This window comes from Nycticebus coucang, chromosome 20, assembly GCF_027406575.1.
Source record: "Nycticebus coucang isolate mNycCou1 chromosome 20, mNycCou1.pri, whole genome shotgun sequence".
Classification (NCBI taxonomy): Eukaryota; Metazoa; Chordata; class Mammalia; order Primates; family Lorisidae; genus Nycticebus; species Nycticebus coucang.
In genome coordinates, this window is record NC_069799.1 from 41194189 (window position 1) to 41221683 (window position 27495).

Sequence of the window (27495 nt, forward strand, 5' to 3'; positions counted from 1 at the left end):
TCCTCTCACCTCAGCCTCCCAAAATGCTGAGATTATGGGTGTGAGTTATTGCACCAGGCCCTCCTTCCATCTTTAATGAGATATAAAAATGCCGAGTATTTCTCTACAACATTGTCCAGCTGCTTAAGTGCTTTCCAGCCTTATTTAGACTAGGTGTAAAGAACATTTACTCTGAGCAATTTCCTTGACAAATCTCATTTGGCTGCTCACTTTCTTCGTCTGGTTTTCTGATCAATACGTTGTCTTTTCTTACGATTCTGCCATTTTGGAATCATTATTATATTGTCTTTCTTTTCCTTTGGGGGTAGCACATTTCTCCTATCATACATTAAGAATGCATCTTTAATAACAATTGTGTTCACATTAAACTGTACTTATTTGCATGAACTGAGTTTTATATTTGTATTCTTGAGGTGCATAATGGATTTACAGGGAGTTTTGCTAAGTCTCCCAAAGATTGATGAAAGATAGGAGGTCTGTAAGTTTTCTGGTTACTTGACTTTGAACTGGATGTGGTGCTACTTTTTAGACTAATGTGGGGCACTTGGGTATACCACTTTTTGGTGTTTGATCTACCTAGAATACGGATGTGCATTAATCTCTTTTTCTTTGAACTCTGCCAGTTTTGGCCTTCTAAAAAAACAAATCTACATGTACATCTGGGAGAAAGAAATATGTCTAGGATCCTAAAACTCATTTTTGTTTTTAAAAGACCTGTATGTAGTAAGCAGTAAGTGTCGGGAAAGCATACATTTTAAGTGGCTCTTTAGAGCGTACTTAAATAGAAACTTTAATTGGATCAGCGTGTGGATCTCATGGAGAGCTGTCCCCTGTCTGGCAGGCGCATTCGATTTCTTTCTAATTCACCACCGTAAGGAGATGTCCCTGACTATAGTTACTGCCATTTGCCATTCATAAAATTGTTGGTCAGTTTCCCTGGGTGATGGCAGCACGTCAGAGGACTTCTGCCCTTTCCTGAGAGCCACTAGCCATATCCCTTACCAGGCCCACATGCTGTAAACTTGTATTTTAATATCCCCGGGGATGCCTTTCTTTGCTTATTTGAGCTAGTCCGTATCACCATTTGGCCACTTTTAGTCAATGGCTGTGGTTCACAGCTTTGTCTATAATACAAAATAGTTGGCAGAAAGAGTCATCTTCTAGAAAAAATAAAGTATGGAATCTGTCATCTTCGGATGGAGTGTTGGCAATAGGTTCATTAGCTGGGAGTGTTTACAGTGTGGATGGAGCTGCCTCGGAGCCCCAAGAGTCAGCTTGGGGAGCTGAGTTGGCTGGGCCTTAATGTGGGAAAAAGCAAATTGTCCAAGTTTGGTAATTCTTAATGTGACTTCATTGGTATAGCTACCTCTGTTGAAATCATTTCATTTCACTGATTGCAGCATTCCCACAAATGCTGGTAAAGAGGAAGGAAGATGCTGGGGAGGGTGAGGGGAGGAGGAGAGATGCTTTTCATGTAAGAAAAATGTATGATGCATAAAATATTTTCACTTGGAGGAGGTTATCCTGAACTTCTACAAGAGTTAAGGTTTCAAAATGCAAAATCAAGGCAGTAAGAATAGTAGGGATTTATGTATCAGTGGGGGTTTAAAATCATACCTCATTTGAGTGTTTAAGTAAAAATGGAGCCTAACATCCCAGACGGCTTTGCTGCATGGCTGGACAGGAAGATTAAACAGCTTTCCCAAATGAAGCCCTAGGGATCATTTTTCCCGTAAAAGTCTTTAGAACTCAGTGGTTCATGTATAAATTTTTGTGCAGCAGCTAGGTTAGGCAATCAGTTTAATATTCCAATAAATTAATTTAAATAGATCCCGTATTCACTTTTGCCAGTTCCTGCAATTCTAAGGCAAGGAGGAAACTTAGCTGGTGATTAGATTTCTGACACTAACTTTTCAAAGAGAATATTAAGAGGTGAAAATGGGAATGAATGCTGGAAAAATTACTTTCTTAAAGCTTTGAAAAGAGGTTTTGTGCCAGTGAACAACTGTCATCTCGACTGACAGGGTGGGAGTGTTTAACTGACCTTCCCACAGTGCCACAAGTATAGAGGCATGTGTAGTATGCTTCTAAATACTTAAAGAAATGCACTAAATGTTTTGGCAGCATATTAAGCCAGTAACAGTGTTTGTTTTAGAGCAATGGGATTATGGACAGTTCGCTTTTTTTCTTTGTAAAGTGTTTATAATGTGGTTGTTCATATTTTTGCAATAAATTAAAACTGTATAATTGCTTGCTTTTATTTCAAAGGTGCTAGAGGGCTTATTATTTTTCTTTTCTTTTTGAGTTGAAGTCTCACTCTGTTGTCCCAGGGTAGAGCGTGTTGGTATCAGCATCTCAAACAGCAACCTGAACTCCTGGGGTCAAGCTGTCCTCCTGCTTCGGCCTCCAGAGTAGCTGGGACTGTATGCCTTCACTATGACACCTAGCTAATTCTTTCTTCTATTTTTAGTAGAGAAGGGCTCTGGTCTTGAACTCCTGAGCTCAAGGGATCTTCCTGTCTCAGCCTCTCAGTGTGCTAGGATTACAAGAGGGCTTATTCTTAAATAATTAAAATACACCCTGAGGCAAATATTCCAAACAAAAATGGAAGTCAATTAGAAGTATTTAAGAATTCAAATAAGTGTCTTTTATTAGAAACCAAATTTCTAGATGAGAGTTTCATCATTCTGTATATTATACTGCCAAATGAATGCTTTTTGCCTGTTGTCCCGTAGATTAAAATACATTCATCTTGACTCAAATAAAATCTTAGGTGCTGACACACTGACAAAGGTCTGAAAATGTTTTAAACTAAAGTTTTAAAACCTTTCCTAACATTTTATTGGATGTGTTCACTTTAAGTCCTTGGACTAAAGCTGGCATAGAAAGGGAAAAAATGAATTACTCTTTGTAAATTTGCTGGGAAGAGGTAGCCACATTTTATGTGTAAAGGAAATAGTTTTGAGCGTTGCATGTCTTTTGACCAGCCAGCAGAGCAGTGGTTAGCACTTTAAATGTTTTGATGATATCAGGAGGATTGAAGTTATTTAAAATGAATGGATATTCATTGTGATTCATTGGTGATTTTCACATTTTGAGCTTATGAAAGGTGGAGAGTTCCTCAGTGATTTCTTTCTTTCTTTTTTTTTTTTTCAGCATGCCCCAATGCTGATTGAGCACACTTGTTCCCTCTGAGGTGCTGGAGTCCTCCAGCAAGATTCCGCAGGCCACTTTCTCAAACTTGACTCCAACACCCACAAGAGGAGACTGGGTTCTGCCTCTGCTCTCTTTGAACTTCTCAGTCTTTAATTACAGTCAATTATTGTGGCCCTGTTCATGCACACTGTCCTTAAATCAGGCTTTTATGATTTCCAGTGGCTGTCATATCAACATTTGGGTCCAGAAGGCAGTTAGGATGCTACATATTTGATAGAGGGGGAAAAAAAATGCATGCAGTTAAAACTGGGTCAAAGCATTCCCTTCTTCTCTTCTCTCTACAAGTTTAAAATATCCAGAAAATTATCACAGCCTTGTCACAATTTCTCAGTAGGTGCCAGATTTAGGTACTACCTTTCAGAATGCTTAAGCCCTGGGAAGGGAAAATTCCATTGATATACAGTTACGTTTGTCTAAAAAGTTCACATGTCTCCATTGCTGTCTGCATGTTTGGGATTGCTTTGAACGGCACAGTTCAGTTCAGTAGAGCGCGGAGTTTTCTCATGGGTTCAGGCTCTTGGCTTTTTTACTCCACAGAAGTGTGAATTCCAGTCAGGGGTGATATTTTGTATCTTTTACCCTGGATATGGTATGTATAGTGTTGACTGTGGTACAACTGAAATTGTAAATTAAATAATTTCTGTTGCACTTCCTCCCCACCCAGCTTTTCCTCCCAGAGGCCCCACTCAAATTCAAGAAAAGAGGATGGAAGTTAATGTCTTATAGGAAAAGCCACGACGTATTTAAAGGGTTAGATCCAGTGCTGTTTTAACATCCTGTTACAGAACCATACTGAATTTTTCCTGAAAATACCATCGGGCTGCTGGTTTTATATGTTTTCTTCTGTTCACTTTCTTCTTTATTTTTTTATTTGAGACAGAGTCTCATTCTGGGCCTCTTTGCCGTGGCATCACAGCTCACAACAACCTCAAATTCTTGGACTCAAGCAGTCCTCTTGCCTCAGCCTCTCAAGTAGCTGGGACTACAGGTGCCACAACACCCAGCTAGTGTTTTTTGTGTTTTTGGTAGAGATGGAGTCTTGCTCAGGCTGGTCTTGAACTTCTGAGCTGAAGCAATCCACCTGCCTCGGCCTTCCAGAGAGCTAGGATTACAGGAATCCACCATGCTCGGCCTCATTTTCTTCTTAAATCAAGCTGTGAAAGAAAGTTGAAATATCTGGTGGACCTTTTTTTTTGGTCCTCTTTTTCCAAATATGGAAAGTACTAGAAACCATTAAAAAAAAATAAGGGAAATGACTGAAGAGCAGACAGGAAATACCAGCTTCCCTAGTGAGCACCCCAGCTCATCTGTGGGCTGCATGGGTCCAGTAGGGGGGAGGGGGAGGCAGGTGAATACCACAGTTGCCTTCTGCAGAGGGATGGCTCCTTCACCTTACAAGCAACAGAGTCATGTGTGCAGCTGTGCAGGTGCTCAGAGACGCTGAGTGTCATCCAGACGCTTGATTTATGCTCCTGTGAGCCTCTGCACATCAGGCAGGCTAGAGAGAGTGTGTGTGGTGTGGGGAAGGGGTGTCCCAAGTCCCCAGAGGCCCCCAGCAGTGTTTGGATCCTGAGCCAGCTGAGAAGCGTGGGCTGCATGAGACGCTAGAGCAATCTCCTTCCCCAAGTTCAAGTGAAGTACAAAGTAAACGGAAGTGCGTCCCTTCAAATATAGGAAATCCTAACATGCTTTTATGTTTCCCGTTGCAGCGGTGGGAAGTCATTTCTTGTGATTCAGACTTGATGTTGAGTCTCAGTTCCTTTTTGGGCATGGCGCTGTGAACGTTCCTTTTCAGCAATTCCCTCCTTCCCGTGTATCTTGCATCTGCACTGATAATTTGTGAGTTTAGAAACCTTGTTTTATCTAGAGAAACAGAACAGGAAAATAACAGCAATTTTGAATTTCCCTACCCTTTTGTTTTAAAAGTATAGCTTCTGGAGAAACTGTAGCAGGAGAAAAGAAGGGGTGTATTGTTGTCCCTGTTATTGTTATAACAGACATGAGACCAAAGGCTGAATTCATACCGAGCAGTGGTTTTATTAATGAATCCCAGTGGGGTTCTAACAGTACAGCAGGATTTCCTCCTATTGTGATTCCTGATGACCTGCAAGAAATAATTCCTTATTGTCGTACGCATGCGACATCTTTTCTGATTACAGGCTTGTAATAATTAGATGTTTATGCCCAGAAATGATTGCCTGTAGAAGTTTATTAATAGTGCAAGGAAGCGCTTATGTACTTTATTATGTAAATTGTTATTTTACATTCAGCATCATTCTAGAAGTGCTTGGAGAGGACGAGGGAGTGACATTCCCATGAGGTCTACCAAACACCAGTACTTGGACTGACAGCAGATACTCTCAGAATGACTCCAAAATTGTACCTGCTCTTCTGCTGTTCAAAAGTATCCAGGTCTGGGGAAGAATTTGGTGATGGGTTTTCAAGGTTTGTTCTGTCAAGGGTGAAATAAATTTGTTTAAAGTCAGTCTCCCCAACTTGAGCACCATTCATACAAAAGATGTGGTGTTAAAATGAACCTCACAGCAGATGCCACAGGGATTACCAAGAGGTGTAAGGCATCTTCTGGGGCAAGAAAATCAGGAGACTGGTGGGGAATGGCAGAGCATCCGAGTTGATTTCAGGCACCACTCAGTGGCCTTAATGTCCTTCTTCACTTCTGAGTATAGAAATTCTCAGCTGGAAGGGACCCAGGGAAGATGGGGACCACAGAAAACCACCAAGGAATTTGCCTCCGTGTGTAGACCTTCTCTGAAACGGGGGCATCCCCCTGAAGGTACAGAGCGAGAGAGCCACGTTGGATTTTTCCGTCTCCATGCACGGATCTCATGAGAGCATCTGCAGTTTTGCATGACATGCTCCGAAACGGTCTTCGCTGCCTACTCCATGCAGATCCACTAACAGCGCCTGTCCCTTCACAGAGGGAGTGTATCAGTGGGCTCCTAGAAATTTCAGAAGCTGCGGATACCTGTATAGCTGCTTTAGTTTATTTGGATGGGTGTCTGTAGCTGTAGGCATATTACCGTCACTCAAGGAGATAGACTGCACGTGCCATAGGATGCTAGATTTTCCTAAGTCAGACTGTCCCAGTGGGTCCTGGTTTGTCAGTCCTTTGTGAACAGAAATAGTGTCTTACCTAAGGAAACTTGACAGGTGAAACGAGATCTATTTTTTGTTTGTTTACAAAAGACACACTAACGAGAAAATCAGTCACACCAGTTTTTTAAACTGCACACTCTTAAAAGTGTCAGTAAAGATGTGATTTGTTGGGGCTCAGTGCCTGTAGCTCAGCGGCTAGGTTGCCAACCACATACACCAGGGCTGGCAGGTTACCACCCGGCCCGGGCCTGGGAGGCTGAAGCAAGAGAATCACTTGAGCCCAAGAGTTTGAGGTTGCTGTGAGCTGTGATGCCACAGCACTGTACCCGGGCGACTTAAAAAAAATGATTTCTCGGCTTGACACCTGTAGTACAGTGGTTATGGCGCTGGCCACATGCACCAAGGCTGGTGGGTTCGAAGCCAGCGTGGGCCTGCTTAACAACAATGACAACTGCAACATAAAAATAGCCAGGCATTGTGGCAGGTGCCTGCAGTCCCAGCTACTTGGGAGGCTGAGGCAAGAGAATCGCTTAAGCCCAGGAGTTGGAGGTTGCTGTGAGCTGTGACACTATGGCACTCTACTGAGGGCTACATAGTGAGACTATGTTTAAAAAAATATATATATGATTTGTCGCTTACATCAATTCAGCATACATAGGTTTTCTAGCCCATAAAATTTATAAAATAGAATTTAGAGTTGAACCTAAGAGGTTCCTTCTATATGTATAGAACTTCTAAACACTGTGGAAGTATTTTCTTCATTGTATCTTGGCTGAGGGGGTGATGCCTGTGGCTATGTCCTCCAGAGCTCTCAAAGGAGCCAGTTCTAAGGGTCAGCAGTTCTTACTAGAAAATACTGTGTTGGCCTGATTGTTTTGCTGCATTTCTTTTCTTTTTTTTTTTTTTTTTTATTAAATCATAGCTGTGTACATTGATGTGATCATGGGCACCATACACTGGTTTTATAGACCGTTTGACACATTTTCATCACACTGGTTAGCATAGCCTTCCTGGCATTTTCTTAGTTATTGTGTTAAGACATTTACATTCTACATTTACTAAGTTTCACATGTACCCTTGTAAGATGCACCACAGGTGTAATCCCACCAATCACCCTCCCTCCGCCCACCTCCCCCCCTCCCTCCCCTCCCTTTCCCCCTGTTTTGCTGCATTTTTATATTTGTTAATTTATGTTATTTACCATATATTAACATAGACCGAGTCTGTTCCCCTTCATTCATGATACCCAATTATTATTATTATTATTATTATTAATTTTGGAGACAGTCTTACTTTGTCACCCTGTGTAGAGTGCCATGATATCATCACAGCTCACAGCAACCTCAAGCTCTTGGGCTTGAGCCATCCTATTGCCTCAGCCTCCCACGTAGCTGGGACTATAGGTGCCCACCATGACACCTAGCTAGTTTTTCTATTTTTAATAGAGAGAGACGGGGTCTTGCTCTTGCTCAGGATGGGCTTGGTCTCAAACTTCTGAGCTCAAGTAAGCCACCTGCTTCAGGCTCCCAGAGTGCTTGGATTACAGGTGTGCACCACTGCACCCAGCTCATGATACCCAATTCTTGAAGCTAAGAACCCAAGATAAGATTGAGGCTGCACAGTAATTTTGCTGACTGCTAGCCAGACAAGTGGATTTGAACCAGCCCTGGGGCCTTACCTCTGCCCTTGGCCCAGGGGGGTTAGAGTGAACCAGACTGAGAATCAGTTCTCTGTAAATCTGGGCAGGCTGGAATGAATAAATAAGAGAATCAGACTCAGAGCACCGGGTCCCCTTGCAGCCTTCCTCCCTGTCCTTCTGTCCATCCATGGACAGGTGAACGGCACGAGATACTTGCATGCTTAAATGTCCTGCCCAAGCACACACACTGGCTTTGAGGTCAGGGAGTTTTCTTTCAGGTCTGGGTCAATAATGAAAGGTACTTTGATCTCCAAATAACAAGTTGCTCCTTTTTCATTTTTGTGTGTGGTTTTCGCCAAGTGGAACACCATTTAGTGTTTCCCTGCCTCTCGCAGGGGTCCTCAAACTACGGCCCGCGGGCCACATGCGACGGTGTGATTGTATTTGTTCCCGTTTTATTTTTTTACTTCAAAATAAGATATGTGCAGTGTGCATAGGAATTTGTTCATAGGTTTTTTTTTTTTTTAAAACTATAGTCCAGCTCTCCAACGGTCTGAGGGACAGTGAACTGGCCCCCTGTTTAAAAGTTTGAGGACGCCTGGTCTAGAATATCTTGGTGGATTGTTGAAAATCCCTTGCTGACATTTGGCAGCCATGTACTAACAGGACACTAGTTTCCTGGACCCAGTCCTCGAGATCTCAGGATGGGTAGCATTGTGCCCCACCCTTTGCTATTCCTCACAGGTTTCCCTGGATTCTATTCCCTTCCTTTCCTCCCTCACCCCAGTTTGGGGAGGCAGAGAAGGCAGAAGCTTTGGAGGCTTGTAGACTTGGGGTTTGGAACCATCTCTAGTGGAACCCTAAGCAGGTTACTCAGCTGCAGGTTTTCTTTATTTTTTTTCTTTCCTTTATTTTTTTCTTTTCCCTCCCTCCCTCCCTCTCTTCCTTCCTTCCTTCGTTGTCTTTTCTTTTCTTTCTCCTTCCTCCCTCTTTCTTTTTCTTCATTCTTTTGGGGTCTCACTATGTTGCCCAGCCTGGTCTCAAACTCCTGCCCTCCAGCGTTCCTCCTGTGTCAACTTCCCAGAGTGTTTCTATTGCAGGAGTGAGCCACCACACCTGGCCGGCTTTTTTTTTTTCTTTTCCAAACTGCACGGCTCTATGGCCGGCCCTCCTTATCCATGAGTTGTATATCCACAGACTCACCTAAGCACAGATCGAAAATGGTCGTGTCTTTCTGAAAATGCAAAGATTGAAAGTATTTTGGGGAAAATAACCTGATTAAACTGACAAAAATAGGGTGCCCATGGCTCAGTGGTTAGGGTGCCAGCCACATGCTCCAGAGCTAGTGGGTTTGAACCCGGCCCAGGCCTGGTTAAAAAAAAAAAAAAAAATTGCTGGGCATTGTGGGGGGCGCCTGTAGTCCCAGCTACTTGGGAGGCTGAGGCAAGAAAATCGCTTGAGCCCAACCAAGAATTGGGGGTTGCTGTGAACATAGGCAGAGCACTCTACCGAGGGTGACAAAATGAGACTGTCTCAATGAAAAAAAAAAAAAATGATACAAATAATACAGTGTAACGACTATGTTCATAGCATTTGCATTGTATTAGGTATTATAAACAATCTAGAGAGACTTTAAAGTATGTGGGAGAATGTGTGTAGGTTATACACAAATATTGTGCCATTTTATATCAGGAACTTGAACATCCACAAATTCCGATATTCATGAACCAATCCCCTGAGGACTGTACTTATTACATCCAAGGATATCGGAGAATAAAATAGAGATCCCTTCAGCACTCACATCGTTGAGGGGAGACAGGCCCCAGGGCTGTCTTAATTTCCTATTTCTTTTTTTTTTTTTTTGAGACAGAGCCTCAAGCTGTCGCCCCGGGGAGAGTGCTGTGGCATCACAGTTCACAGCAACCTCCAACTCCTGGGCTCAAGTGATTCTCTTGCCTCCGCCTCCCAAGTAGCTGGGACTACAGGCACCCGCCACAATGCCCAGCTATTTTTTTTTTTTTGTAGAGACAGAGTCTCACTTTATGGCCCTCGGTAGAGTGCCGTGGCCTCACACAGCTCACAGCAACCTCCAACTCCTGGGCTTAAGCGATTCTCTTGCCTCAGCCTCCCGAGTAGCTGAGACCACAGGCGCCTGCCACAACGCCCGGCTATTTTTTGGTTGCAGTTTGGCCAGGGCCAGGTTTGAACCCGCCACCCTCGGTATATGGGGCCGGCGACTTAACGACTGAGCCACAGGCGCCGCCCAATTTCCTATTTCTTAATTCCCTTGTTTCTTTCCTATTCTCATGATTATTCCTCAGGGAATGAGTCACTAGTCGATTCGTTAAGAAATGTTGTTTACCTTTCGGCCGGAGACGCCATCTTCCAGTAATTCACCAAAATGACAAACACAAAGGGAAAGAGGAGAGGCACCCGATACATGTTCTCTAGGCCTTTTAGAAAACATGGGGTTGTTCCTTTGGCCACATATATGCGAATCTACAAGAAAGGTGATATTGTAGACATCAAGGGAATGGGTACTGTTCAAAAAGGCATGCCACACAAATGTTACCATGGCAAAATTGGAAGAGTTTACAATGTTACCCAGCATGCTGTTGGCATTGTTGTAAACAAACAAGTTAAGGGCAAGATCCTCGCGAAGAGGATTAATGTTCGTATTGAGCATATTAAGCACTCTAAGAGCCGAGATAGCTTCCTGAAACATGTGAAGGAAAATGATCAGAAAAAGAAGGAAGCCAAAGAGAAAGGTACCTGGGTTCAACTGAAGCGCCAGCCTGTGCCACCCAGAGAAGCCGACTTTGTGAGAACTAACGGAAAGGAGCCTGAGGTCCTGGAACCCATTCCCTATGAATTCATGGCATAATAAGCATATAACATAGCTCACAGGAGTACTAGTGAACCCATGTTGTTAGGAGCAAGAACCTGTTTATTCCCCATTAGCTCATGGCATAATATGTGTACAGCATAGCGCACAGGATAACCAATAGTCCCCATGTAACAGTGATTCAAGGTGCTGGGACCTATTTCCCACGAATTCAAAAGTCAATCAACACTTTGTCACATTAAATGGCAAGGTGCCTCCCTGAGCTGCTGGAACCTCTTCCCCTATGAATTCATGGCATGGTAGATACAAATAATAGCATAAAAATGTTTCTTGTTCATTCACTACAAGTGTGTTTTTTTTCCCCCCCAAAGAAGTATTAAAGCAAATTTTAATGTGTCCTAAAAAAAAAAAAAAAGAAATGTTGTTTACGCATCTACCCAGAAGAAAAAAAAAATCCTTTTATAAGGACAGTTGCACTAGACTGTTTATTACAGCCTAATTTACAACTGCCAGAATGTGGAAACAACCTAAATGCCCACCAACTCAGGAATGGATTAACAAGCCGTGGTATATGTACACCATGGAATATTATTCAGCCATTAAAAAGATGGAGACTTTACATCTTTTGTATCAACCTCGATGGAGCTGGAACACATTCTTCTTTTAAAGTATCAGAAGAATGGAGAAGCAAGAATCCAGTGTACTCAATTCTGATAGGAAGCCAGTAGATGACCTAATACTTGTCCACATAAGAGAAGAAGTCAGTTCAATTCAAGGTGGGGGACGGGGGAACGAGGGAGCAGGGAGAAGGGAAGAGAAAGGGGGATGGAGGTGCTCCTGCTCAATGGGCACGATGTTAGCGGGTAGGGCACACCTCTTGGGGGCAGGACACAATTATAAGAGAGGCTTTACCTAACAAATGCAAACATTGTAACCTCGTTCTTTGTGCCCTCAATTAACCTGAAACAAAGAGAAGAAATGCTGCTGAATGCCTGGTGCTGGCCATGTGAGGGTTACCCTCCTGGTTACCCTCTTATTGTTACCGTGGTACAATGAGAGACCAGCTATGCAGAAAACTCTGCCAAGGTGGAAACGGCATAGGTGACACATGGAGGAGGATTTGGGGCCCCAGGGAGGGCCTTCTTCACTGTTCCCAGGCGGATGGTGAGAAGAGACGGCCCTGAAAAATTAACAGTTGAGGGAGATTTGGGAGAAGAGGGGTGCCTTGGTGGGTGAAGGGGCTTGAAGGCCTGAGCACAGGGACTTCCTGTCACCCAGCAACTTGAACTTGCTTCCTGAGCATGGGGCACAGTCTTTGAAGGATCTAATGTGGGGAAACCACACAAGCCTATTAAAAGTGCTTGGAAATTTTCTGCCTGATTTATTCAAGCAGAGGATTGGGGGAGGCTTCTAATTTTCTACTCACATTGTTGGTTGTTCCTTCTCTAGCTTGAAGATTCTTCTGTTTTTGTAAAAGACCAAGAAAAAATATGATTGGCTAACAGGAGCTGCATTCTCCTCTTTTTTGCTCCAAATATAGCTTAAAATGTTGCTCTCTATTAACATTAAAAAAAAAAAAAAAAGTCTTTCATGGGATTCAGCTAGCCTAGGGTTTATCTTCCTGACAACGTTCTTAGTGGTTGATGTCACATTTTTTTTCCTCCTTGGCCAAGTGCCTGCCTCTCCAAAGTTCAGATCTATTGTTTTAAAAACTGAGCTCCCCTGTCAGTCAGATTAATTGCTTTGGATGATCCTGTCTTGTGTGTGTTAGATTGTCAGATGTTAGTATCTCCTAGGCCGGCAAGCAGTGATCTCTGGTAGAGGTGTAATATATTCACATTGTTTGAGACTCATCGTGTCTCAAAACTAGTTCTCTGGAGCCTAGAGATGGTGTCAGGCTTTGCTTACTGTTCCCTTGTTATGACTGTTTCCAGAATTCTCACTTTCTTCCACGGTTCTTGGGTTCTTGGCTTCCTGGCAGATCGATTCTTTTTGGGGGGGATTATGGATGAACTTTATTTTCTTCACACTTTTCCAGAATTTCCACAGTCTATATTGTTTATATAAAAGAACAAAGCTTTGAATTAAAAAGAATGAAGGTGAGGATGATAGCTTTGCTGATGGTCTCTTTAGCAGCAGGTGAAGAGTTATGTTATGCTTTTCTAGAAAGTTCTAGAATGAGACCTATGGGATTTCTCTTCCATCTTGATTCTGTGCAAAGGTGGTTCAAAGATAAGAATCCTGGCTGGGCACAGTGGCTCATGCCCGTAATCCTAGCACTCTGGGAGGCCAAGGTGGGTGGATAGCGTAAGCTCACTGGTTCGAGACCAGCCTGAGCAAAAAGTGAGACCCCATCTCTACTAAAAATAGAAAAACTGAGGCCAGGGGATCACTTGAGCTCAAAGAGTTGGAGATTGCTGTGAGCTATGACACCATGGCACTTTACCTAGGGCAACAGCTTGAGACTGTCTCAAAAAAAAAAAAAAAAAAAAAAGTCCCTTCATATCTTTGGTTTCTCTAAAGAGTAAATGGCCAACTCATGACAGTTCTTGATCTATTTTGCTTCCTTCTTTTACCGATATTTCTTCATGCTCTCAGATGTACCTATGTCATCTATTCTTTTTTTTTTTTTTTTTTTTTTTGTAGAGACAGAGTCTCACTTTATGGCCCTCGGTAGAGTGCCGTGGCCTCACACAGCTCACAGCAACCTCCAACTCCTGGGCTTAAGCGATTCTCTTGCCTCAGCCTCCGGAGTAGCTGGGACTACAGGCGCCCGCCACAACGCCCGGCTATTTTTTGGTTGCAGTTTGGCCGGGGCCGGGTTTGAACCCGCCACCCTCAGTATATGGGGCCGGCGCCTTACCGACTGAGCCACAGGCGCCGCCCCATCTATTCTTGTAGTAAATTTTTTGACCAAAAGGTAACCTTTAATTGGCAGCCTCACATTCCACTTGCCAGCCCAGGGTTGGCCCTGTAGAATGGTTTGTTCTTTTTGATGGTCAATATTGATCTAATGGCACATAAATTTAGGATTCCTTTGCATTTCGAGTAGCTTCTCAGTTACATAACCTTGAAATATGGGGTATAAGTTACTAAATGAAAAGAATTTGGGAATTTTAAAAAATTCCAACTTTTCCTCAAAATTTTTTGTTTCCTTTTTCCAGTTGATTGGGGGGGATCTTAAAAGTCATGATTCTTAAAAGCACAAGTACTTAGAAGCCTTGAGTATTGATGCAAACTCTCTGTTAGGATCTTTCATTCCGTGTACCTTGTTTAAAAAAAAAAACACCCAAAAACACTAAGTAAAATTCTAAAAGTTATCTATAAATGAAAAATTGCTGAATTTCTGTATTGTTATGTTGATGATTTCTGCGCAGTGTTCTGAAGTCTAGGTGTCTCTTACTACTTGGCAGCGTGGCAGAGCAATGACAGATACGGACACACAAGTGGTTTTAATCCAAGTCAGTTTGTCAGTGTATGATCAGTGCTGTCTTGAGCTGGTCTTGGTTTTCAGTTGCTGCTTTTGTTTTGCTTTTAAATTATGAATCAGTCATTGGCTTTATCATTATCGTTTTACACTTGCATTGTGAGTCATGTGCATTCAACTTAATGCTGATTCAACTGTAAATGTTTAAAAATAATGAGCACTAAGTATTTTTTTCATGTAACATTCCCTTAAATGCAGGTCAGAGCCATTTCTCTGGCATTCAATTGAAGAAATAGCAATTTCTTCCAGTGCTGCAAGAAAACTGGCAGTGTTACGCTTTGTGGAGGATAGTGCAGTGCTCAAACCAAACCAAAAAACCACATGCGCTTACGGAGTGTGCAGTTTAAGTCATTTTCAAAGATAATTTTGTCTTAACCTTAGCCTGGGTTTTAGAAGCCAAACGACTCCATGTACTTTGTTGTTGAGTTCTTTGGCCAGATCTTTAGGGCGTTAGTGATGTATTTTATCATCAACGGTGTTTGGGGCTTGTAATTTATGAGTAATGAGATTGAAGTACGGGCATGTTTTGCTGTCAAATATGAATTGTTCACAACCTTTTAAATAAGCTGATGTATTATTTTCCCCTTCGATTGTGGAGTTCCATTTGTGCCATTGAATTTGCTCTATGGGAAGTTGGTAAAGAGTGAGAAATGTGGCCTGGGTGAAAGAAATCAGAGAACTACCAGCTTAAAGTAAAGCACGTTTCAAGTGGGAGGCCGGGCTGGGTAGTGCTGTGTTGGTTTACTTCTGAATGTGTATTCAACTGATCAGTGATGGAATTAAGTCTCTCTTATTTTTCTTCTATTATGAAAGCTTCTAATTGAAAATGCGAAGCACTTATGGGGCACTTTGACTCCATCAATTTATGAGATGAATGTTAAGAGCCCACTAGATGTTTGTCCAAAGGACCCAAAGGGGCAATTCACAAAGAAGGGAGTAAAAAGCCACAGAAAAACATTGACTCCTCAAAGATTCACAAATTAAGATATTTTCTTTATCCTATTACATTGGCAGAGCAAAAATGATTCACATGCCTGATGTGGCAGAGTCACAGCGACCCGGTACATTTGGTTAGGGATGTTTTTGTAGAAGTGACCGTCTTCTCAGAAAGGGCAAAGTCACCAAGGTGTACAGAAACATTCAATAGCCTTTCAGACATTTGGGAATTTACATTCCTTAGGAGATTGAAATTTTGGGTAAGGTATTTAGGTCCAGCATTATTTAATTTCTGAAACAATGGGAATAACGTCAAAGATTCAACAGTAGGAAACTGCAGTTTATTTATTTATTTTTTATTTTTTGAGACAGAGTCTCATTATGTCACCCTGGGTAGAGTACCGTGACATCACAGCTCACAGCAACCTCAAACTCTTTGGGCTTAAGTGATTCTCTTGCCTCAGCCTCACAAGTAGCTGGGACTACAGGCACCCGCCACAACGCCCGGCTATTTTTTGGTTGTAATTGTCTTTGTTGTTTGGCAGGCCTGGGCTGCATTCGAACCCACCAGCCCCAGTGTGTATGGCTGGTGCTCTAGCTGCTGAGCCACAGGCCCCAAGCCCACAGTTTATTCTTTATAGGAAATAAAATGCCACCCTTAAATGGTGTGGAGACTGTGTAGCAAGGTGAAAAAAAGTTTGTACGAGGTTAAGTGAAATCAAGTATAGAGTGATATAAACGCTGTGATCAGAACAAGGTTAAACATGTTGTAACCGAGGTAATACCCAAGTGTTCTTAGTTGCGGGGTAGAGCATTTATAAATGCACTTTCTTTTTTTGTTTATAATTAAAATCGTCGTCGAAGTGAGGAGAACATTAAAGAATTAGATAAGGCTATGGTAGGATGAAAATGAGATGCTGGGATGACTTTGTTTTTAATCCAAAGGATGTGTCAGCTTGTTTTGGTGCGCCGCCTGGTTCTGCTAACCATTCATTTGCAGTGTAAATGGATACAGCTTTCCAAGATGCCTGGGTATGAATGAGAATTTTCATAGGGTAACATGTTAAGGCCGTATTTTAAAGCTCAGATTCCATCTGCTGAGTGTGCCTGTATTTACAAAAGTAATTATTATAGCCTTAGTTACTCTGTTGAAAATAAGAAGCAATAGAATCCTGTAGAAACAGATTTATTTTTCCTTAAGCATTTTAAAATACATTTTTTTTTTTTTTTTTTTTGAGACAATTTTGGCTCTGTTATCCTGAATAGTGTGCAGTGGTGTCACCTTAGCTCACAGCAGCCTCACACTCCTGGTTTCAAGTGATCCTCCTGCCGTAGCCTCCCGAGTAGCTGGGACTACAGGTGCATGTCACCACACCTGGCTAATTTTTCTATTTTTTTAGTAGAGACGATGGTCTTACTCTTGCTCAGGCTGGTCTCAAACTCTTGAGGTCAAGCAGTCCTCCTGCCTCGGCCTCCCAGAGTTCTAGGATTACATATGTGAGCCACCATACCTGGCCTAGAGTAAACCTTTTAATCATCAAATGTTTTACTCTTTATTTTAAAGCTTTGGATCATTTTTATTTACCTTGAATGTTCTACTTTTCATGATGTCAGTTGATATCAACTTTCTTTTTCTTTTCTTTCTTTTTTTTTTTTTCTTGAGACAGAGTCTCACTTTGTCACCCTTGGTAGAGTGTGGTGGCGTCACAGCTCACAGCCACCTCAAACTCTTGGGCTTAAGCAATTCTCTTGCCTCAGCCTTCCAAGTAGCTTGGGACTACAGGTGCCCGTCACAGTGCTCGGCTATTTTGTTGTTGTTCGGCAGGCCCAGACTGGGTTCAAACCCACCAGCCCTGGCGCATGTGGCTGGTGCCATAACCACTGAGCTGTGGGTGCCGAGCCGATATCAACTTTTAATAATGCATAGTTGATACCCAGTTGTATATTAGTTGTATACAGAGCAAGACATTGACTCATGTTTTCAGGACATGTACAATATTTACTTCCATTTTCCATATGTACATACATGTCTCTCAAAGATATCTACTCCTCATTAACTAAGAACACACAATTTTGCATAAATGTTAAAATTGTGCATAAATGCTTGTTTATGCATTTATAGTGGATCTTAGCCAATAAAGAGGCATGTCTACTCCAGCATTGATCTCTCAGTTGTGTTTTTTATTTGTATGAATTTTCCTTATTGTTCTAGAAGAAACTTAAAATTACTTCATGGTGCGGTCATGGTGCCTCATGCTTGTAATTCCAGCATTTAGGGAAACTACGGAGGAAGGATTGATTGAGACCAGCCTGGGCAACATAGCAAGACCCTGTCTCTAGAGAAAATATTAACTGGGTGTAGTGTGGTTCATGCCTATAATTCCAGCACTTGTGGAGGCTGAGGAAGGAGGATTGCTTGACACCAGCCTGTGTAACACAGTGTGAACTAGTTTCTATAAAAATAAGAAAAACATACAGTTGGTTGTGGTGGTGCATGCCTGTGGTCCCAGCTACTTGGGAATCTGGGGCAGGATTGCTTGAGCCCAAGAATTTGAGGTCACAGTAAACTATGCTGCTGGGCTGCACTCTAGCCTGGGCGACAGAGAAAGACTGTGTCTTTTAAAAGGAAATTTATATCTGCTGAAGAACTTCACTAGTAAACGAAATTCGCTTTTGTGGGGACAGGAAAAGAAGTGGAGAAGCGAGCTACGTTCTGTCTAGAGCTGGTTGGAGCCTGAGTTTCTTCACCTCTTCCATTTTTATTTGGGTACTTTGGTTCTTTACTTACTTGAGTCTCTCTGCAAAATAAATGAAAAGAGGAAACCCCTATTCATTTACTGAACTAGTACTTGTTGGTCACCTACTAGACCCTAGGTACTTTGTGAGGGACATGGTGTCCTCACCCTTGTGTATTTTAGAGAATATTTTAGAAAATAAGATTAACCTTTGCTTTTAGAACATAGTAAATGGCATATTATAAACTGTAAGTTTTACAAGTTAGTGAGGGGTATATATTTTTTTTTTTTGGAGACAGAGTCTCACTTTGTCACCCTTGATAGAGTGCTGTGACGTCACAGCTCACAGCAACCTCAAACTCTTGGGCTTAAGCGATTCTCTTGTCTCAGCATCCCGAGTAGCTGGGACTACAGGCACCTGCCACAATGCCTGACTATTTTTTGTTGCCATTGTCATTGTTGTTTAGCAGGCGTGGGCCAGGCTCAAACCCACTAGCCTCCATGTATGTGGCTGGCACCCTATTCACTGAGCTATGGGCGCCAAGCCATGAAGGGTGTACTTTTCTTGTAAATCTAACATTTGATAGAAAAGATTCTTGTGGAGGGGTCTTCCCCCCATCCCTTCACCCAGTAAAGGCAAAATTTCCTGTTCTTCAGGTGGGTAAGTTTTAGTATCAGTTTGGAAGAAATTCTTTTTGCTGTGGCTTGAGTAGTCTTTACTCCTCAGTGTATTTGTCAATCCCCTCCTGACTTGTTACTGTAAAAGGATTCAAAATATAGTCCTGAGGGAACGTATGGATGCTCCCTGATGGTAGGAGAGCAGAAGGCTAAGTGGCCTTCCCTGAGTGTGAATTTTCCCAGGAGTTTTGGGAGGCGGAGAGCCCTGTAGCTTTGTATGCCTAGGAGTGGCTCTGTGGAGGAAGTGGGCCTTGCCTGGACAATTGGGCAGTTTTGGAGCAGCAAGTTCCAGGTCAGGAGACACGTTCAGGTAGTCTTGAATGTGCAAACTCTACTGAGCTGCAGTCCAGCAGGGACCCAGAGGGCAGGCGCTGGAAGTCACAGGAGGTGAAAGACCTCACACGTAGACTGAAATTTCTCCCTCATTCTCTACGATACGGGGATCCAGTGAATTGTTGGACAGGTGACATTGCTGATGCTATCTTAGGGGGATATTTTAGGAAGACTATGCTGGGCGCCCTGGGTAGGATGGATTTCGTCCATTGCACAGACTTACATTCACTGTAAGTGCAGTTACAGAGGTAGCGAAGTGGTGACCTCTAAACAGAGATCCAGGTGGGAATAAAAAGAGCAGGTGTGAGAGACATGGGTACTTCTTTGAGAGGAAGGAGGTGGAGAATTTAAGAATTAGGCCACAGCTGGGCGCTGTGGCGGGCACCTGTAGTCCCAGCTCCTCGGGAGGCTAAGGCAGGTGGATCACTTGAGCCCAGGAGTTTGAGGTTGCTGTGAGCTATGATGCCATGGCACTCTAGCTTGGGCAACAGAATGAGGCTCTGGGTCAAAAAACAAAACAAACAAACAAAAAAAACAACCAACCAAACACAGAGTTTAGGCTGGAGACAGGGAAAAGAGAGGGGAGTGTGTGTACGGGGGACAGGGACAGCCTTTGTTTCTGTTTTGGGTTAGTGTAAGAAGGGAGGATATAAGATTGGAGGTCCTCTTGTAAGTTATGAATTTTCAGAGAGGATTTTACTATACAACATCTCTTTTCTTTTTAAAGAAGGGGTCTTTAAAAAGTGGAGTGCAATGTGAGGTCATGGCTTATTATAGCCTTGAACTCCTGGGCTCAAGTGATCCTCCTGCCTTAGACTCCTGAGTAGCTGGGACTATAGGCATGTGCCATCACACTAAGCTAATTTTTCTTATTTTTATTTTAGAGATAGGGTCTCATGTGTTGCTCAGGGTGATCTCAAACTCCTGGCCCCAAGCAATGCTCCTGCCTCTTTGAAAGGTCTGGGATTACAGGTGTGAGCTACTATGCCTGGCCAGTATATAGCATTTACTTTAAGAAATGTTTAAATGTTATTTGTGGGTAGAAAGCTCTTGTGCTAGGATTGTCTCCTTCTCATAGGGACTATCTTCAGTTACCTTGACAGCTGAGGTCTCACTTTGTCACCCTCAGTAGAGTGCTATGGCATCACAGCTCATAGCAACCTTAAACTCTTGGGCTTAGGTGATTCTCTTGCCTCAGCATCCCAAGGAGCTGGGACTACAGGCACCCACCATAATGCCTGGCTGTTTTTTAGAGACAGGGTCTTGCTCTGGTTCAGGCTGGTCGTGAACCTGTGAGCTCAGGCAATCCACCCGCCTTGGCCCCCAGAGTGCCTGGCCCTGCATTTCTCATTCTTCATCTTTTTTTTTTTTTTTTTTGAGACAGAGCCCCAAGCTGTCACCCTGGGTAGAGTGCTGTGGCATCACAGCTCACAGAAACCTCCAACTCCTGGGCTTAAGCGATTATCTTGCCTCAGACTCCCAAGTAGCTGGGATCACAGGCGCGCGCCACAATGCCCAGCTATTTTTGGGTTGTAGTTGTCATTTTTGTTTGGCAGCCCCGGGGTGGATTTGAACCTGCCAGCTCTGGGGTATGAGGCTGGCGCCTTAGCCGCTGAGTTACAGGCACCGAGCCGCATTTTTTTTTCTTTTTTTTTCTTGAGAGAAGAGCACAACATCTTACAGACTTTAAACCCTCCAAAATTATAGGTTAATGTTCATCCAAAAAAAAAAAAATAACAATCCAGTGAGAAAGACAGATCTGTCATCTACTAAGAATATTTGCTCCAATTTTTAAATAAAGATTTATTCAGCAGTAACTCAAAATTCCAGCTCAGCAATTAACTTTGGAAAGTTACACGTTAATTTCCTTATCTAGGGCTTACCCTGCAAGTTCTCTGAAACTTGAAAGTGTTGTGCTTGTCTGCTTGTATGATAATCACCTCTTATTTTTTAGAACAGCCCTAATTTGAAGTTAGAGGATAATCTCAGGCTCACGAAATCCTTATTTTGCCTGTGCAAATTTTATCATTTGGATAATAACATAAGACTGTCAGGATTTTTGTCACTTCCAGATGTGGAAGGCCTATTTTATGGGTTAAGGGTCAGTATTTCATGTAACTTCTTCTGTTGTTTATTTATTTATTTATTTATTGGGGATTCATTGAGGGTACAAGAAACCAGGTTACACTGATTGCATTTGTTAGGTAAGAGTCTTACTCTGTCACCCTGAGTAGGAGGGTGAGACAAGAGTCTTACTCATCAAACTCTTGGGCTCAAGCGAGCTCCTGCTTCATCCTTCTGAGTAGCTGGGACTGTAGGCACCTGCCACAATGCATTGCTCATTTTTCTATTGTTGTTGGAGAAGGGGTCTCACTCTTGAGCTTAGGCTGGTCTTGAACTCCCGAGCTCAGGCAATCCATCCACCTTTTTTTTTTTGTTTGTTGAGATGGAGTCCTACTATGTCACCCTCAGTAGAGTACTGTGGCGTCACAGCTCACAGCAACCTCAAACTCTTGGGCTTAAACGATTCTCTAGCCTCAGCCTCCCGAGTAGCTGGGACTGCAGACACCTGCCACAATGCCTGGCTATTTTTTGGTTGCAGTTGTCATTGTTGTTTAGCTGGCTTGGGCCGTTCGAATCTGCTAGCTTGGGTGTATGTGGCTGGCACCGTCATCACTGTGTTGCCGACGCCGAGCCACTTTTTTTGTTTTAATGTCATACTCTTGTAGAGCGGTGCTTTGCACACTTTAAAGTGTATGAGCCCCTAGGGATCTTGTGAACATGCAGTTTTGATTCACTCTCAGGGTGGGGCCCAAGAGTCTACACTTCAAACCGGTTTCCAGGTGATGCTTTCGGTCTTGGACTGTCAAAGACCAGGAGGACTCAGGCTCTGTGGGAAGGAAGTGTGCTTCGACTTCAATTATAGACTCTGAAAATTAATTAACTTGTTTGATGGTAGGAAGAAACTTCAGGGCTCCTGGTTTTTAGAGTTATTTTAATATTGCTGTGAAAGCAGATTTTGTTTGCCCTGTGCTTTCCACATTGCTGAAACATCAAAAAGAAAACCTTTCCCCCCCTTTTTTTGAGCCTGCACGATAGGAATCCTTTTTTCGTTTTTTTTTTTTTCTTTGAGACACAGTCACCCATGCTAGAGGGGCATGGTGTTAGCCTAGTTCACAGCAACCTCAAACTCCTAGGTTCAAGAGATCCTCCTCCCTCAGCCTTTCAAGTAGCTGATATTATAGGCCCGGGCACCATGCCTAGCTAATTTTTCTATTTTTAGTAGAGACAGGGTCTCACTCTTGCTCAGGCTGATTTCAAACTTCTGAGCTCAGGCAATCCACCTAACTCAGCCTTCCAGAGTGCTAGGATTACAGGCGCTAACTACTGCTCTGGGCTGAAATAATTTCTTGAAAAAGTTTTACTTACTGAAATAAACTTGGTTTTTAAATAGTGATGTCCTTTCTAAGGTTAAATCTATATTGCTTAATCTAGTTGTAAAATAGAATGTGTTTCCATGGGACTTTTGGCAAGCTGTGATTCAAAGTAGTCTTTAGAAAATTAGCAGGGTTTATTTTAATAGTTTCATAAAAGGTGGTAGCTTTATTATTGAATCATGAGAGCACAGTGGAATAAAATATTTATTGAAGCAAGATTAAAATCTGGTGAATAATATTGGGATTGGATTAGGGAAATTTTGAATATAAATGTACATCTACCACATGTTGGTGCCAGATGATTTGAAACAAAAGTGGTTGTAGTTGCTTGAGGTAAGCATGGGCCAAAAATGAAAATTTTCTCTCTCTGGGAGGTTGACTCCTGACTATATCTCTTTTAGAGAAATATCTATAGGTATTTTAAAATAAAGGGGAATAGAAATCAAATAAACATTCAGGTAGTCTGATTTTCAATGTGGTTTTTTTTTTTGGTTGTTTTCTTTTTTTTGAGACAGAGTCTGACTCTGTTGCCCTGTGTAGAGTGCTTTGGCATCATAGCTCACAGCAACCTCAAACTTTTGAGCTCAAGTGGCTCAAGCAATCTTCTTGTCTCAGCCTCCTGAGTTAGCTGGGATTATCTTCTCCTGCCACTATGCCTGGCTAGTTTTTCTGTTTTTTTATTTTTTTATTTTTATAGACCGAGTCTTACTCTATTGCCCTCAGTAGAGCTGTGGCATCACAGCTCTCAGCAACCTCCAGCTCTTGGGTTTAGGCGATTCTCTTGCCTCAGCCCCCCCCCCCCCCCCCAGTAGCTGGGATTACAGGCACCTGCCACAACACCTGGCTATTCTTTTGTTGCAGTTGGGCTGGGGCTGGGTTCGACGTGACACCATTGGTATATGGGGCCAGAGCCCTACCCATTGAGCCACAGTCCCCGCCCTAGTTTTTCTGTTTATAGTAGAGATGGAGTCTCACTTTTGCATAGGCTGGTCTTGAACTGTGGAGCTCAGGCAGTCAACCCGCCTTGGCCCCCGCAGAGTGCTGGGTTCATAGACGTGGGCCACCGCACCTGGCCCCCCAAAGTGCTGGGATCACAGGTGTGGGTCACCATGCCCGGCCCCCCAGGGTGCTGCGATCACAGGCTCAGGCCACCACGCCCGGCCCCCCAGGGTGCTGGGATCACAGGCGCTGGCCACCACGCCCGGCCCCCCAGAGTGCTGGTGTTCCAGGCGTGAGCCACCGCACCTGGCCCCTGTCTGATTTTCTACATTCATTCTCCTTGTGTTGCACGTGTTTTTGAAAATTTCATTCTGCTCATGGCTTTATTGCCAACATTTCAGGTACTTTCTACACTGTATTTAAAAGTATTGGTAAGAATCGAAACTATATCCTGGATATGTGGATTGGTTAGGCCCCTTTCTGAATATTTAAATCAGACATTTTTAAATTCTGTTAAAACAATCACTTGGATTATTTTCCGTTTATGTTTTTAATATAATTGAGTCTCTTGGGACACCACTTTACTTTTACCAACTTTAGTATAACTTCCTCTGTTCGAAGATGGAGTATAATTCTATTTTTTTTTTTTTTTTTTTGGAGACAGAGGGTCAGTTGGTCACTCTCAGTAGAGTGCTGTAGTGTCACAGCTCACAGCAACCTCAAACTCTTGAGTTACACTACAGGCACCCGCCGCAATGCCTGGCTATTTTTTAGAGACAAGGTCTCACTGTGGCACTGGCTGGTCTCAAACTTGTGAGCTCAGGCAATCCTCCTGTCTTGGTCTCCCAGAGTGGAGTGTAGTTTATTTGTCACGGCTGTTTTACCCTCTGAGCTATAGAAGGGCGTGCAGTTACAGCTATTTTAAATAGTTACTCACCGAGGTTGTGTCATGTCCCCTTAGTGGTGACAACAAAACGGAATATATACCCGTGAATATCAGTGGTTCAGTGTGAAAATATTCCTTTTACCCTTGTGCTCTTACCACAGGCAGCTGTGGAGGACACAGACCTCACTGCCTGCCAGCTCCTTTAGCAGAAGCTTCAACAGCAAATGTGGGAAATTAGCTGACTTTTTTTTTTTGGTTATTTTATTTTATTTATTTTCATTCCCCATTAATGTGAGGGTACAAGTAAGTTACAGTGTTTGGATTTGTTAGGTAGAGTCCCTCTTCTAGTGGTATCCTGTACCCGAGAGGTGTGCCATGAACCCTTACACATACTCATTAAGTGGGAGCACACCAGTCTCCTCCCCACCCGCCTTATTCCCTCCCCAACTTGCATTGAGTTTTTCTCTTACATAGATGTGTATTAGATCGTCTACTGGCTGCACATTATATTGAGTACATTGGATATTTGCTTTTCCATTCTGTGATACTTTACTAAGAAGAATGTGTTTCAGCTCTTTCCAGGTTAATACAGAAGATGTAGGCAGGGCGGGGTGGCTCACACCTGTAATCCCAGCACTCTGGGAAGCCGAGGTGAGTGGATTGCCTAAGCTCACAGGTTTGAGACCAGCCTGAGCAATAGGGAGACCTTGTCTCTAAAAATAGCTGGGTGTTGTGGCAGGTGCCTGTAGTCCCAGTTACTTAGTAGGCTGAGGCAAGAGAATTGCTTGAGCCCAAGAATTTGAGGCTGCTGTGAGCTATGATGCCATGGCACTCGACCGAGGGCAACAAAGTTAGACTTTGTCTCAATAATAATAATTTAAAAAAAGTCATAAAGTCTCCATCTGTTTTTATGGCTGGAAAGTATTCCAGGCGTCCAACACAATGCGTGGCTAGGTTTTCTATTTTTAGGAGAGACAGGGTCTTGCTTTGCTCAGGCTGGTCTTGAGCTCTTGAGCTCAAGCAATCCACCCGCCTTGGCCTCCCAGAGTGCTGGGGTTACAGGCGTGAGCCACTGAGCTAGCCTGGAAATTAGCTGTCTTGGGAGGGTGGGATTCAAACACAATAGTGTGTACTATGCAAGATCTGCATCCACTGTGTTCATTTGGTTTGCTCAATCAATTTAAATGGGTTGAGTATCTGTTTTGTAGCAGGTGTTGCATGTAATTCAATGTGCGTTGTGCTTGGGTTTTCATAATATTTTTGCTGTAGAACTGACCAAGGCATAATGGAGTTGTTAGTAAAACCGGAAACCCTGGGGCACATAATCCTTGCATTCTGCTGGTTAGTTGTGAATATGGGCCACCCTGCCTTTCAGTCCGCAGAACTTCCTTGGTACTGCCCTTTGTGAAAGGGATCTGTGACTTCTTACCTCCCAAGGGTTGATCTGAAGTTGTTTGCACATGTCAGACTGATAGCAGCTTATCTTGGCAAGCTGTTTGGAAATACCGTTATTTAATTTGCCGTGTTCCTATGAAGAAGCTTCATAAAGTCTGAACTCACTCTCTTGAAAAACTTCTGTCTGCCTAAACGCACAGGATGTTCATTTCTGCCAAATCAGTTCTTTTCAGTCTGCTAGCCTGAACATGCGTGTGTCTTTGCCTAGGTATCTGTTGCTTCATCAGAGACACCACGAAATTGAAAAGAGTTAGTGAAAAACTGTTCCTTGGATGGCATCAAACCCAGACACCAAAGAAAAGCCAGCAGGTGGTTATAAGACTTAACATGGGCAGGGCTGACCGACATTATTTTCGTTTATCAGTATTGTGTAGCTATTTTCTGCTTTTTAAAAAACTTGTTTTGCTTTAACAACACACTAGCAGGAATGTCATGATCCTCATAATGGGGGTAGTAACAGTAGTGAACCGTAATTGTGCACCCCTCTTTGTGTGCCGGGTACACAGGACCCTTTGACCCTCCTGGTGATCCTGTCTGGTGGGCCAGGTTGTTGCTGTTTTCCTCAAATGATGGGGGGAGCTGAGCTACATCGAGTCAGCAGCTGGGATGGAGAGTCTGGTTCCAAGCTGCTCTCTCTACCTTCCTGCTGTAACCCTGTGTCGGGCAAGTTTGGCGTTGGCAGTTCTTTGTCCGTATTTGCTTTCAAAGGCCAGAACATTTTAATCAAAGGAGCATATACTTCTAAAAGATATCATGGGCCAGGCATGGTGGCTCACGCCTGTAAGGCTAGCACTCTGGGAGGTCAAGGCATGAGCATCATTTGAGCTCAGTAGTTCTAGACCAGCCTGAGAAAGAGCCAGACCCCATCCCTAGTAAAAATAGAAAAATGAGGGCGGCGCCTGTGGCTCAGTGAGTAAGGTGCCTGCCCCATACACCAAGGGTGGTGGGTTCAAACCCGGCCCTGGCCAAACTTTGGGCAGTTTGTTGCAGACGCCTGTACTCCCAGCTACTTGGGAGGCTGAGGCAAGAGAATCACCAGGAGTTGGAGGTTGCTGTGAGCTGTGACTCCACGGCACTCTACTGTGGGTGATAGAGTGAGACCCTGTCTCTACAAAAAAAAGAAAAGAAAAAGAAAAATGAGCCAGGTGAGGTGGTAGACCCCTGTCTGTGGTCTCAGCTACTGGAGAGACTGAGCAAGAGGATCACTTGAGCCCAGCCGTTAGAGGTTTCAGTGAACTGTGATGGTACCACTGCACTCTACGGGGTGACAGAGCAAGATTGTGTCTCAGAAAAAAAAAAAAAAAAGACATTATGAAGTTACTTTTTGTGTAATTTCCTGATGAAAATCATGATAGGCTTTTGTGTTGTAAAATGACATTTTTTTTTTTTTTTTGGAAACAGTCTCACTTTGTCACCCTTCGTAGGGTGCTGTGGCGTCACAGCTCACAGCAACCTCCGACTCCTGGGCTTAAGTGATTCTCTTGCCTCAGCCGCCTGAGTAGCTGGGACTACAGGCGCCCACCACAACTCCTGGCTATTTGTTTTCGGCAGGCCAGTGCTGGGTTCAAACCCACCAGCCCTGGGGCATGTAGCCGGTGCCCTACCGACTGAGCTATGGGTGCCGCCTAAAATGCCAAATTTTTATACTAGGTTAGTATCCTTTCCTCCATCCCACCCTTTCTTTTTTTCCCGGAGGAGTCCCCTAACTCCAGTGCAGAACAAGCGGAACAACCTCACAGACCAGGGCTCCTCACTGCGGCCCGCGGGCCACATGCGGCGGTGGGATTGTATT

The 27495-nt window shown here is 43.3% G+C and overlaps 1 protein-coding gene across 21 annotated transcripts in view; it reads left to right on the forward strand.

Moving 5' to 3' along the window:
* The window catches only part of PARD3 (par-3 family cell polarity regulator), a 760426-nt gene that overhangs the window by 24838 nt on the left and 708093 nt on the right, over positions 1–27495 (forward strand). The gene's annotated exons all lie outside the window — the stretch shown is intronic.